At 39.8% G+C, this 11,598-nt stretch overlaps 1 protein-coding gene across 2 annotated transcripts in view; it reads left to right on the top strand.

Annotated features, from left to right (window-relative positions):
* The window catches only part of LOC138948776 (carboxyl-terminal PDZ ligand of neuronal nitric oxide synthase protein-like), a 296,420-nt gene that overhangs the window by 90,131 nt on the left and 194,691 nt on the right, over window positions 1-11,598 (top strand). The window lies entirely within an intron of this gene.

The following is an 11,598-nucleotide window of genomic DNA, read 5'->3' as shown; positions in this document are numbered from 1 at the left end:
AACCATTCGGCGCTGGTGGGTATGCTACGGATTCACTCGCGGAGTGTGCTTGTGCCTTCTGTCTGCATGTTTCTTTAACAAACGACGGTGTGTGTTGTGCAAGGCATGCACAAAACACACAACAATAAAACATTAAGAGCAAAGTTTACGCCAAGGAGATAAACGGAGACATTCTGGTCTTCTCACAAGAGAAAGTTTGGTTTTCCGAACGAACGTCAAAGCACAAAGTATAGACGTTTGTGTACAAGTTACACCAATACCGTTAAAGGTACACTCCTTTATAAGACAGACAGACAGACAGAAAGGGATGCGGAGAAAGTGAGAGGGAGAGGCCGGGAGAGGGAGATAGAGATATACAACAACATAAGCCCGCTAGTACACAAAAATGCACACGTAAACAGACACAGCAGGGGCTATTCCACAAATGTGTGATGTATGACGGAAATCATGGTAACAAATTTAAATCCCAACTGTTTCAAGAAATAGAACATAAAGAGAAATCAAATCAAATAAAAATGTTCTTTTATCGTTTTATCATCCATAAAAACGTCCGATGAACGTAAACGCAGACCCGTGCAATGTTTAGGTGAACAGGCCGTTAACCGCAACTTAACCTCAAAGATTACAACTCTGATGTTTACTTCTTCTTCTTCTTCTACGTTCCCGGGTGATGTTTACAATGAGCTTGTTGCATGGCCTTAACTGCTTTTATCTCCGCATGAGCTGCTACCTGCGACTGTTACTGTCAGTGATCGCTGATTCTGTTTAGAGTTAAGTCAACAAATTAGTGGGTCATCCATCGTAAAGTCTTGTTTGTTCCAGATTCGGTAGTGTTTTCTTCGCTGAAAAAATCAGTGACGATTTAAATCAGACCTAAAATCAGACTTTTTTGTCTGCAAAGTTTCTATTTAGTTTGATTTTACACGTCCCATGTTGTTCACAGGCTGTGTTCTGTACAAATGTCTGCAAGTAAAACTAAGATTTTTTTTTAAAGAAAAGTCTCCATAGCTTTCTCTATGCCCCAGTCCTCTTCAAACGTGCTGCATTTTCAGCTTTCTTTTTGTTTTTCATTTTCTTTTCTGCGGAGTGAAAAGTGGAGGGGGGAGAGGTTGTGCGGGCGTATACAATGTAAGCCTATTACATACGCTCATTCAAAACTGCAATACCACTTCGTCAGCATTTTGCTGTTGGTCGATTTCGGGTTAAAATGAAAGTTGAACTTGGTGCACGTGCACAACGATAGGGAAAGTAAAGTGCAAGGTGGGCAATGCATAAGACACGAAGAAGTAGAATAACGAGCCTGGATGATAAAAACTCACATTCGTGCGCTTAAAAACAACCCTTAAATCTTCCTTTTGAAGTGTAGACGAATAAATCATGATTGTTTATCCGTCTTGTCTTGCCTTCTCTCCTCTCCTAACGGGAAATGGACAGAACCCAGAAGCAGAAAAATTGTCTGCCGCCATGATAATGCACAGGATGAAGGAGGGTTCAGAAGCAGCCAGATACACTTAAGAAATATCTGATTCCAAAGAGTGGAACGAATCACTTTTGGAAATGATATCCCCGGACCTTTTTTTCATTTTTTCGATAAATACTTTTGATGACGTCATATCCGGCTTTTTGTAAAAGTTGAGGCGGCACTGTCACACCCTCATTTTTCAATCAAATTGATTGAAATTTTTGTAAAGCAATCTTCGACAAAGGCCGGACTTCGGTATTGCATTTCAGCATGGAGGCTTAAAAATTAATTAATGACTTTGGTCATTAAAAATCTACAAATTGTAATAATTTTTTTTTTATATATAAAACGATCCAAATTTACGTTCATCTTATTCTACATCATTTCCTGATTCCAAAAACATATAAATATGTTATATTTGGATTAAAAACAAGCTCTGAAAATTAAAAATATAAAAATTATGATCAAAATTAAATATCCGAAATCGATTTAAAAACAATTTCATCTTATTCCTTGTCGGTTCCTGATTCCAAAAACATATAGATATGATATGTTTGGATTAAAAACACGCTCAGAAAGTTAAAACGAAGAGAGGTACAGAAAAGCGTGCTATGCAGCACAGCGAAACCACTACCGCGCTGAACAGGCTCGTCAGTTTCACTCCGTTTTGCACAAGCGGCGGACTACGGTCATTGTGAAAAAATGCAGTGCGTTCAGTTTCATTCTGTGAGTTCCACAGCTTGACTAAATGTAGTAATTTCGCCTTACGCGACTTGTTTTGTCTTTCTCCTCTTCTTCTCCCTCATTTATCCTATTCTCCTTTATTTTCCCTTTCTATTTTTCATCTTCCGCCTCCTCATCTTTTTCTTCCACATTATCCTATTTTTACATTTAGTCAAGTTTTGACTAAATGTTTTAACATAGAGGGGGAATCGAGACGAGGGTCATGGTGTATGTGTGTGTGTGTGTGTGTGTGTGTGTATGTGTGTGTGTGTGTGTGTGTGTGTGTGTGTGTAGGTGGTTTTACCGACAAATGGGGACGATTGTCACTGGAGAGCAGTCAAATGGGGACGCTTCCGACAAACGGGGACGTCCCCATTTGTCGGCCCGTGCGACCCCATTTGACTGGATTTGAGCAGATTGAGCGACCCCATTTGACTGCTTCCTAGCATCCCTGTGGACAAACGGACTGGATTTTCACACAGATTCATACACATATTTTAGCTCTGCACTTTGTGGTCTGCTCAACTAAACCATGTGATTTTTATCATGTGACTTCAAATGACTTTACAGTAACTGCTTTCATCAGAATTCAGTTTCTATTCAAATGCAGTCAAACTAAAACATTTATTTGAATTAAAAAAAAAAAAAGTTATTGCATTTAATATATTTTATTCAGAGTATTTTGAAAGAGTTCTGATTATTTGATCACGGTTTTTTTTGTATTAAAACAAAAACAAACACAGAAACATATACATTCCTGTAAAAAAAAAAATGATTACAATTATTTTGTTATGAGATTTATTTTAGGTTAATTCGAAGTGTTGTGTCTTTGTCATTTGTTGGTTTGTGCAGTGCAGTTGTTTTGTCAGTTATTCTTCTCTTCATTTGTTCTATCGTCTTTCTTCTTCTTTTTTGTGTGTGTATTTTTGTGTTTTTGTGCCTGAAGAAGACCCTTAGGTCGAAACGTCGCTGTTATTCGTTCCGTGTTCGTCATTTTAACGTGAGTACATTGCTTTTTGGTCTCTTTATTGTTCCCTCTCACGTCCAGTCGCCATTGTTTAATACATGTTTTAATGTGTTTTGTATAATCCGGAAGCAGGAGTTTAAAACCTATGTATATATTAAGGGAAAAGTCTGGGTTGTGGCACTCGATCACTAGGTGGGGCACTGCCCTTCGCTCCCTGTTACCCGAGTTCCAATCCTCGTGGTAAGGCGTCCGCCCCGTGATCGGGAGGTCGTGGGTTCGAACCCCGGCCGGGTCATACCTAAGACTTTAAAATTGGCAATCTAGTGGCTGCTCCGCCTGGCGTCTGGCATTATGGGGTTAGTGCTAGGACTGGTTGGTCAGGTGTCAGAATAATGTGACTGGGTGAGACATGAAGCCTGTGCTGCGACTTCTGTCTTGTGTGTGGCGCACGTTATATGTCAAAAGCAGCACCGCCCTGATATGGCCCTTCGTGGTCGGCTGGGCGTTAAGCAAACAAACAAACAAACCCGAGTGCCAACAACAATAGGATGAGCATCAGAAACGAAGATAAAGAGGGAATTTTTTTCTCTGCGCGCGCGCCAGCAAGCAGGATGTCTCAGAACTGAAGCGGTAATAGTATGATCTAATTACAGGCGATGGGTTTATGGGTCACGTGATTATATATATATGAAGTCTTCTATCGCGCGCGTATCTCCAGACTCGGACTCAAGGCGCAGGAATCTATTTATGCCGTGTGAGATGGAATTTTTTACACAATACATCATGCATTCACATCGACCAGCAGATCGCAGCCATTTCGGCGCATATCCTACTTTTCACGGCCTATTATTCCAAGTCACACGGGTATTTTGGTGGACATTGTTTTATCTATGCCTATACAATTTTGCCAGGAAAGACCCTTTTGTCAATCGTGGGATCTTTAACGTGCACACCCCAATGTAGTGTACACGAAGGGACCTCGGTTTTTCGTCTCATCCGAAAGACTAGCACTTGAACCCACCACCTAGGTTAGGAAAGGGGGGAGAAAATTGCTAACGCCCTGACCCAGGGTCGAACTCGCAACCTCTCGCTTCCGAGCGCAAGTGCGTTACCATTCGGCCACCCAGTCCACGTGATGTGGGGGCGGAGCCAAACATTGGTTGATACTTACTGTGTTGACATTAGTTCATTGGCCCCGCCCCAACATCATATGACTTACTAATCCATGGGCTATCATTGGTTCATGTTTTTGGCGCTAAACTATCTGACAGGTAAAGAACTATTTTGATGTGACACGTTATTACTTGGTGCAAATACGCGCAGTGTTTAAAACCACTTGGCGGACAGAACTGTGCATTCTCACAATTCGACACTTACTACATCCATAATAACCACACCGTTGATCAATCGCTGAGAAATGGCACAAATGACAGTTGGGGAAAACATTCAGAAGTTGGAATGATCTTACTGAACGGCTGGCAGACTTTTCCAGAAAGAACGATTTGGTGTACGTGGTCAAATACAGTCGTGCTGTTCAACTTGCGAACAAGAATTCAAAACAGCCCTTTCCAGACGAACTGAAGTATGCATACGCAAAACTTGTGTGCAAGTACTCAGGAAAAGGACGACTCACAGGCCGAGGTGCGAAGAGGAGCAATGGGTAAGCGGATTAATATTTAGTTGCTATACTTCTTATGCGTTCTTGTCACAGATAGTAACTCGTATGAATGTTTAATTTTAATATTATTATTTTTTTTTTTTTAGGTTTACAATGTTTCAACATTCATTCCAGTATCGACTGACATTTTAACGAGTGCGGAAAGTCTGTCTGTCTGTCTGTCTGTCTGTCTGTCTGTCTGTCTGTCTGTCTGTCTGTCTGTCTGTCTGTCTGTCTCTCTCTCTCTCTCTCTCTCTCTCTCTCTCTCTCTCTCTCTCTCTCTCTCTCTCTCTCTCTCTCTCTGCGCGCACTTCTTCTTCTTCTTTGTCGGACAGATTTTTCACACAAATGACCAGGAAACCAGATTACGTAAGCCGTGTCAGCTGTACCCTTTGTAAAAGTCAGCGTAGCTCGAGAACGGCATTGAAATATTTTCGGTGTTCTTTACCTTGCCCAAGAAGCAGAGCATAAGAGCATACGTCACACACTCGAGTCAAGGACGTCGTAAAATGGCCCTCGGTCAAGTTTTCACCGAGAACCATTTTATGATGTCCTTAACAATTATGTGTTAGTCGGCTTAGAATATGCGCGCAGGTTTCAAAGTTTTGATCCATTCGATTATCTCAACAGACATCCTTTGATTGTAAAGTTGAATGCGGGCACATGATGGTTGAAAATACTTAACTTGAAAGTTTCCCGCTGTGGTAGATTTTTATGGTGGTTGTCACACAGGCAGCGACGGCTTTACTGGTCGGACCCAGTTGTGCGTTACCTCGCTTTTGCCTTTAATGACTGACTGACTGGCTGACTTTGGGGATTAACGTCCTCTGAGGTAACTAGGATCTATTTGGGAACATTTACCGTGATACTGTAAGAGGAGCAAGAAAAGAAAAGAAAAATGATGATGATGATGATGATGATGATGATGATGATGATGATGATGATGATGATGATGATGATGATGATGATGATAGAAAGAGAGAAAGAAAGAGAATAGTGAGAGAGAGGGGAGAGAGAGAGAGAGAAAGAGAGAGAGAGAAAGAGAGAGAGAGAGAGGGGGAGAGAGAGAGAGAGAGGAGAGAAAAGAGAGAGAGAGAGAGAGAGAGAGAGAGAGAGAGAGAGAGAGAGAGAGAGAGAGAGAGAGAGAGAGAGATTTTAGAACCGACTCCAGACGATGGGAAATGCTGTAAAGATACATTTGACGTAAAGCGAGTGACGCAATTTCACTAGATTTTTTCGAACTTTGATCATTTAGATTCCAAGTGAGCGGGTCGGCATTGCACACTCAGAGGATGGGCGGTGCTTTGCTATTCCGTGAAGCACCCACCGACAAAACTAGCTTTTCTGTACTTTTTTTTTTAGATAAAGAGAGTATTATCTCGCAGCATTTGAAGTGTCATTCTTTAGAATAAATCACGTTGGTATTGTTGATTTAAATTTGTACTTTGTCTTGTCAATGTTTTGCTTGATAAACAAAAAGGGTCCCTGCTTGAACGTTATAACATTTAGAGGGTCACCTAGAATCCGTCCTGATTGGTCAAAAAGCCATATGAGGCACTGAACTGGTACTAAAATAAAATAATGTGCTGACAAATTTAAGCTTCTTTTTTAATACAGTAACAGGATAGATTTCTCCCCCGAAAACTACAGAAAATTGGCCATTTTGACCTCCATAATGTAACATCTTACAAGTAAGTGTAGTTGGACCTGTCTTTAACGACAGTTTGAAACGAGTTGTTATCGCAATTAAAGAAAGCCGCCGTTGGCTACTCGGGTGGTGTCTTATCGCTTTCAAGAGTATGTCAAGAGGTGTGTATGGGGTGCGCTCAAGCGCAGAAGACAACGTGATTGCATTCGGCTAACTCAGAGCCGTCCCGCCCGCCTGGTACGTTTAGCAGTCGGTATAACGAGATGGTAGTGTATGAATTTTATTTATTGGTGATGTAGAGATAGTACAATGTCATTAAAAAAAAATAAATTCAAAACAAACATGAGTTTAAAGGTTGTGAAAGACAGGTTGTGAACGTTAGTTTGACCGAAACTGGCAGCCGCAAACACATAATAACAAACAATCAATATTATGATAGATTCTGGATAAATAATGTATTATAATGTGCATCTTGTAGGTGATTGTGCTTTTAATAATTTTCAGATTTGTTTTCCCTGTTAATGCTGATGCCACAGTACTAGTTGATTTTTATAGGGAGAAAATGGTTTTGTTTTAAAATGTTCATTATGTACATTGCTTTGTAATTTTGTTAACACATTAATTTTGTGAAACGCCCAGAACCATGTCAGGATTTGCAATACATAAAAAAACTTTATTATTGTTTTATCTTTTTATATTTAGTCAAGTTTTGACTAAATATTTTAACATCGAGGGGTAATCGAAACGAGGGTCGTGGTGTATGTGCGTGTGTGCATGTGTGTGTGTGTGTAGAGCGATTCAGACTAAACTACTGGACCGATCTTTATGAAATTTGACATGAGAGTTTCTGGGTATGAAATCCCCGAACTTTTTTTTCATTTTTTTGATAAATGTCTTTGATGACGTCATATCCGGCTTTTTGTGAAAGTTGAGGCGGCACTGTCACGCCCTCATTTTTCAACCAAATTGGTTGACATTTTGGTCAAGTAATCTTCGACAAAGCCCGGACTTCGGTATTGCATTTCAGCTTGGTGGCTTAAAAATTAATTAATGACTTTGGTCATTAAAAATCGGAAAATTGTAAAAAAAAATAAAAATGTATAAAACGATCCAAATTAACGTTCATCTTATTCTCCATCATTTGCTGATTCCAAAAACATATAAATATGTTATATTCGGATTAAAAACAAGCTCTGAAAAATAAATATATAAAAATTATTATCAAAATTAAATTGTCCAAATCAATTTAAAAATACTTTCATCTTATTCCTTGTCGGTTCCTGATTCCAAAAACATATAGATATGATATGTTTGGATTAAAAACACGCTCAGAAAGTTAAAACAAAGAGAGGTACAGAAAAGCGTGCTATCCTTCTTAGCGCAACTACTACCCCGCTCTTCTTGTCAATTTCACTGCCTTTGCCATGAGCGGTGGACTGACGATGCTACGAGTATACGGTCTTGCTGAAAAATGGCATTGCGTTTAGTTTCATTCTGTGAGTTCGACAGCTACTTGACTAAATATTGTATTTTCGCCTTACGCGACTTGTTTATGATTACTATTACCATTATCAGTATATAAGAGGGACCACGCTTATACCGAAACTGCAATTTAAACAAAATTAATGTTGAAGAAATCAAAAATACATCGAACACATTTCACGCTTTGATTTAACTTATGTTTCCAGCTCGTCACAGACACAGCCTAAGTGCGAAGGCCTGTCTTGAAGCAGAAACGCTTTTGGTGTTCTAGTCGCTTCACACTTTAAGTCAAGTGTCATTCAGTCCGTCTCTCACAATATCACACCTATCCGCGAAAATAGGCAATAGGCCATGATGGGCCATATGTCAGGGAACAGAAGTAGCTCGCTGACTGTCTGATTTTTTTCCCGATATTTTATTACCTCTCTGGGCCATAAGATGTGGACTACCTTGGGATGGGACAATAAAGTAATGAGAGAGAAAAATCTAATATATTCCTTGACTTTGGGGTAGCGCGACTCTGTTGCAGCTAACTTTCATGTGGGAGAAATAGGCCCTGTCGGAGAACAGAAGTAGCTCGCTGAGTGTCTGATTTTTTCCGAGCTTTTATTACCTCTCTGGGCCATACGATGTGGACTACCTTGTGGTTTGTTTGTTGTTTGTTACGTGTAAGGATTACCCACATGACAAGCAAACAATACATAATTCGTTTGATCTTATCGAGGTTATCGTTCCGAATAAGTTGTTGTATATACTGTAAACATTCCACTTTTAAACACATTTTTAAAACACCTGTTGTGAACACTGAATGAATTACTCTTTTACAAAAATAACACATGAATAACACACACTAAATAATGTTTACCATTTGTGCTACTTTTACCAGTTGAATTAAACAAACTTCACCAACAAAGTATTGCGACAAATTACGCACCCGAATTAAGGCATTAATTCCCATGTCATTTTGTTCAATTTGTCTATGCTACTACCCGTAGTACATGTAGTATGTAGTCAAAATAGTCGGAAAGTTTCAAAGCAAACTAACAAGTCCTTGCTGACATACAGCGCTTTTTCGCATAATGCCCCTCGTAATTAACGCAAAAAACTCCCGTTTTTGACCGCACATACGATCGACACCTGCATCAGAAGGAATAGCATAGAACACAAAATATGCGAGCGTGTGAATCCGTGATTTGTAAAAATGTAAAACAATCGCCCCGCGATTTACAAATCACGTAAATGCGCCGGATATTTTCTTGTCATCTCCAAAGTCAAGGGATCTATTAAATGTTTTCAATAAGGAATCAGAAAGGCCATATACATTCCGCTCCGCGCATATCTATTAAAATCCTTCGGCAACAAATTATTGCGACAAATTACGCACCCAAATTAAGGCATTAATTCGTATGTCATTTCGTTCAATTTGTCTATGTACTACCCGTAGTAGCTTACATGTAGTATGTAGGCAAAATATTCGGAAAGTTTCAAAGCAAACTAACAAGTCCTTGCTGACATACAGCGCTTTTTGGCATAATGCCCTTAGTAATTGACGCAAAAACTCCTGTTTTTGATCGTAAATGCGATCGACACCTGCATCAGAAGGAATCCCGTCGCGATATAACCTTCGTGGTTGTAAACGACGTTAAACACCAAATAAAGAAAGAATCAGAAGGAATAGCATAGAAGACGTAATATGCGAGCGTGTTAACCCGTGATTCGTAAAAATGTAAAACAATCGCCCCGCGATTTACAAATCACGTAAATACGCCCGATATTTTCTTGTCATCTCCAAATTAAGTCAAGGGATCTATTAAATGTTTTGATTCTTATTTCATTACTTTTTTGTCCCATCGCTGGGATATTCGGGTCAATTCCCCCCAATGGAAGGCTAGCAGGAACAAAGTCGCGCTTCCTCCAAATCAGGGGATCTATCAGATGTTTTTTCTTCTTTACTTCATTGTCCAATCACTGGGAAATTCGGGGCGTTTCCTCCCTGTGGAAAGCTAGCAGCAACAGAGACACGCTACCTCAAAGTCAAGGGATATATTAGATTGTTGTTTTTCATTACTTTATTGTCTATTCGCTGGGAAATTCGGGTCGCTTCCTCCCAGTGAAAAGCTATCAGCAACCGAGTCGCACTACCCCAAAGTCAAGGGATATATTAGATTTTTTTTCTCTCATTACTTTATTGTCCCATCGCTGGGAAATTCGGGCGCTTCCTCGCAGAGAAAAGCTAGCAGCAACAAAGTCGCGATACCCCGAAGTCAAGGGATCTATAAGATGTTTTTGTCATTAATGTATTTTCCCGTCGCTGGGAAATTCGGGTCGCATTCTCCCAGAAGAAAGCTAGTAGCAACAGAGTTGCGCTACCCCAAAGTCAAGGGATCAATTAGATTTATTTAATTCTTTTCATTATTTTATTGTCCCATCGCTCAAAAATTCGGATTTGTTTTCTTTATGCTAAAAATCGTAATATTTTATCTATCGAGTCCAAACCACCCCCACCACCCAGCGTGGACGGCTTCACTGTGTCACAATGTGGATGCAAAGAAAGACAAAAATATCTACTGAAAGAGCACACGCCGACGACGAGCAATATCTAGTAAAACTGCAGACGGGTCACCTGCAGACTCAGCCGTGTGTGTATGTGTGTGTGTGTGTGTAATCCAGCAGCGTGCTTACAACAACAACAACAACAACAACAAACACAAAAAACACCTAATAAAAAATGTTTAAAAAAAACCACAATAAATACCGGTTAAGCGATATGAAACAAATCAGTCAATCTGTCGCTCGAAACAAAAATATCAACACTAAAAACCAGCCATATATGACGTAATGTGAGTAGTTTTGACAGCATCGCTGATCACCTACCTTAATTCTGTTTTCACATATTAATGTTTAAAACAAACATAAACTTTGAAAATAATTCTCTGAGAATGTTAGGACAGTTCCACTCATCTTGAACTCAGGTCAAAAGGAGTTCAGGTCATTCTCTCCCTGACAGGATGCCTTGAGATTCCTTGTCTGGCAAGGAAACCGATTTTTGTGTGTGTGTGTGCATATTTAGAGCTTTTTGTAATGTATTATTGATATAAGCAGATTCGCGATCGTCGATAATGATTTTTCATGGTGTTTTGTCATTTTAAAATTACGAAGGAATTGAAATGTAAGACAGTTTCAAGCGAGCTATTTTTCGCGGCTGTATTTACTGTGCAAACAATTCTAAATATGACAAAAGTGTCACGTGATAATCAACCGTTTGGTTTCGGCGCTCACTGGAGCAGACGATTTTTTCTGTAACCAGTTGACAGAGATGAAACCATATATTACGGTCTCCTTCCGGCAGCAGTCCCAAAATTTCGACTTGTTTTGACCTTAGAACGATGTCTTTATCATAACTGTGAAGAACAGAACGGAGATCACTGTCGAAGTCGGCCAATCTGCAATCATTTTCGTCTCGCGAACACTGATCTCAAATTTAGATCAGTGCTCGCGAAAAACATATGGGAGATAACTCTGTATTCTTTTTTTTTATATAGATTCGCGTAGGACTGTAGCGTCCGGTCAGAGAGACAACTGGCAATAGCCGTGGAGCGATGCTTATCAGAATGAGTTCCACTGAGTCCACCATAATCAAATATAGTGCCGAAAAATTA

The sequence above is a fragment of the Littorina saxatilis genome, linkage group LG15 (genome assembly GCF_037325665.1).
Source record: "Littorina saxatilis isolate snail1 linkage group LG15, US_GU_Lsax_2.0, whole genome shotgun sequence".
NCBI lineage: Eukaryota > Metazoa > Mollusca > Gastropoda > Littorinimorpha > Littorinidae > Littorina > Littorina saxatilis.
This window is presented reverse-complemented; position numbering and strand designations above follow the sequence as displayed.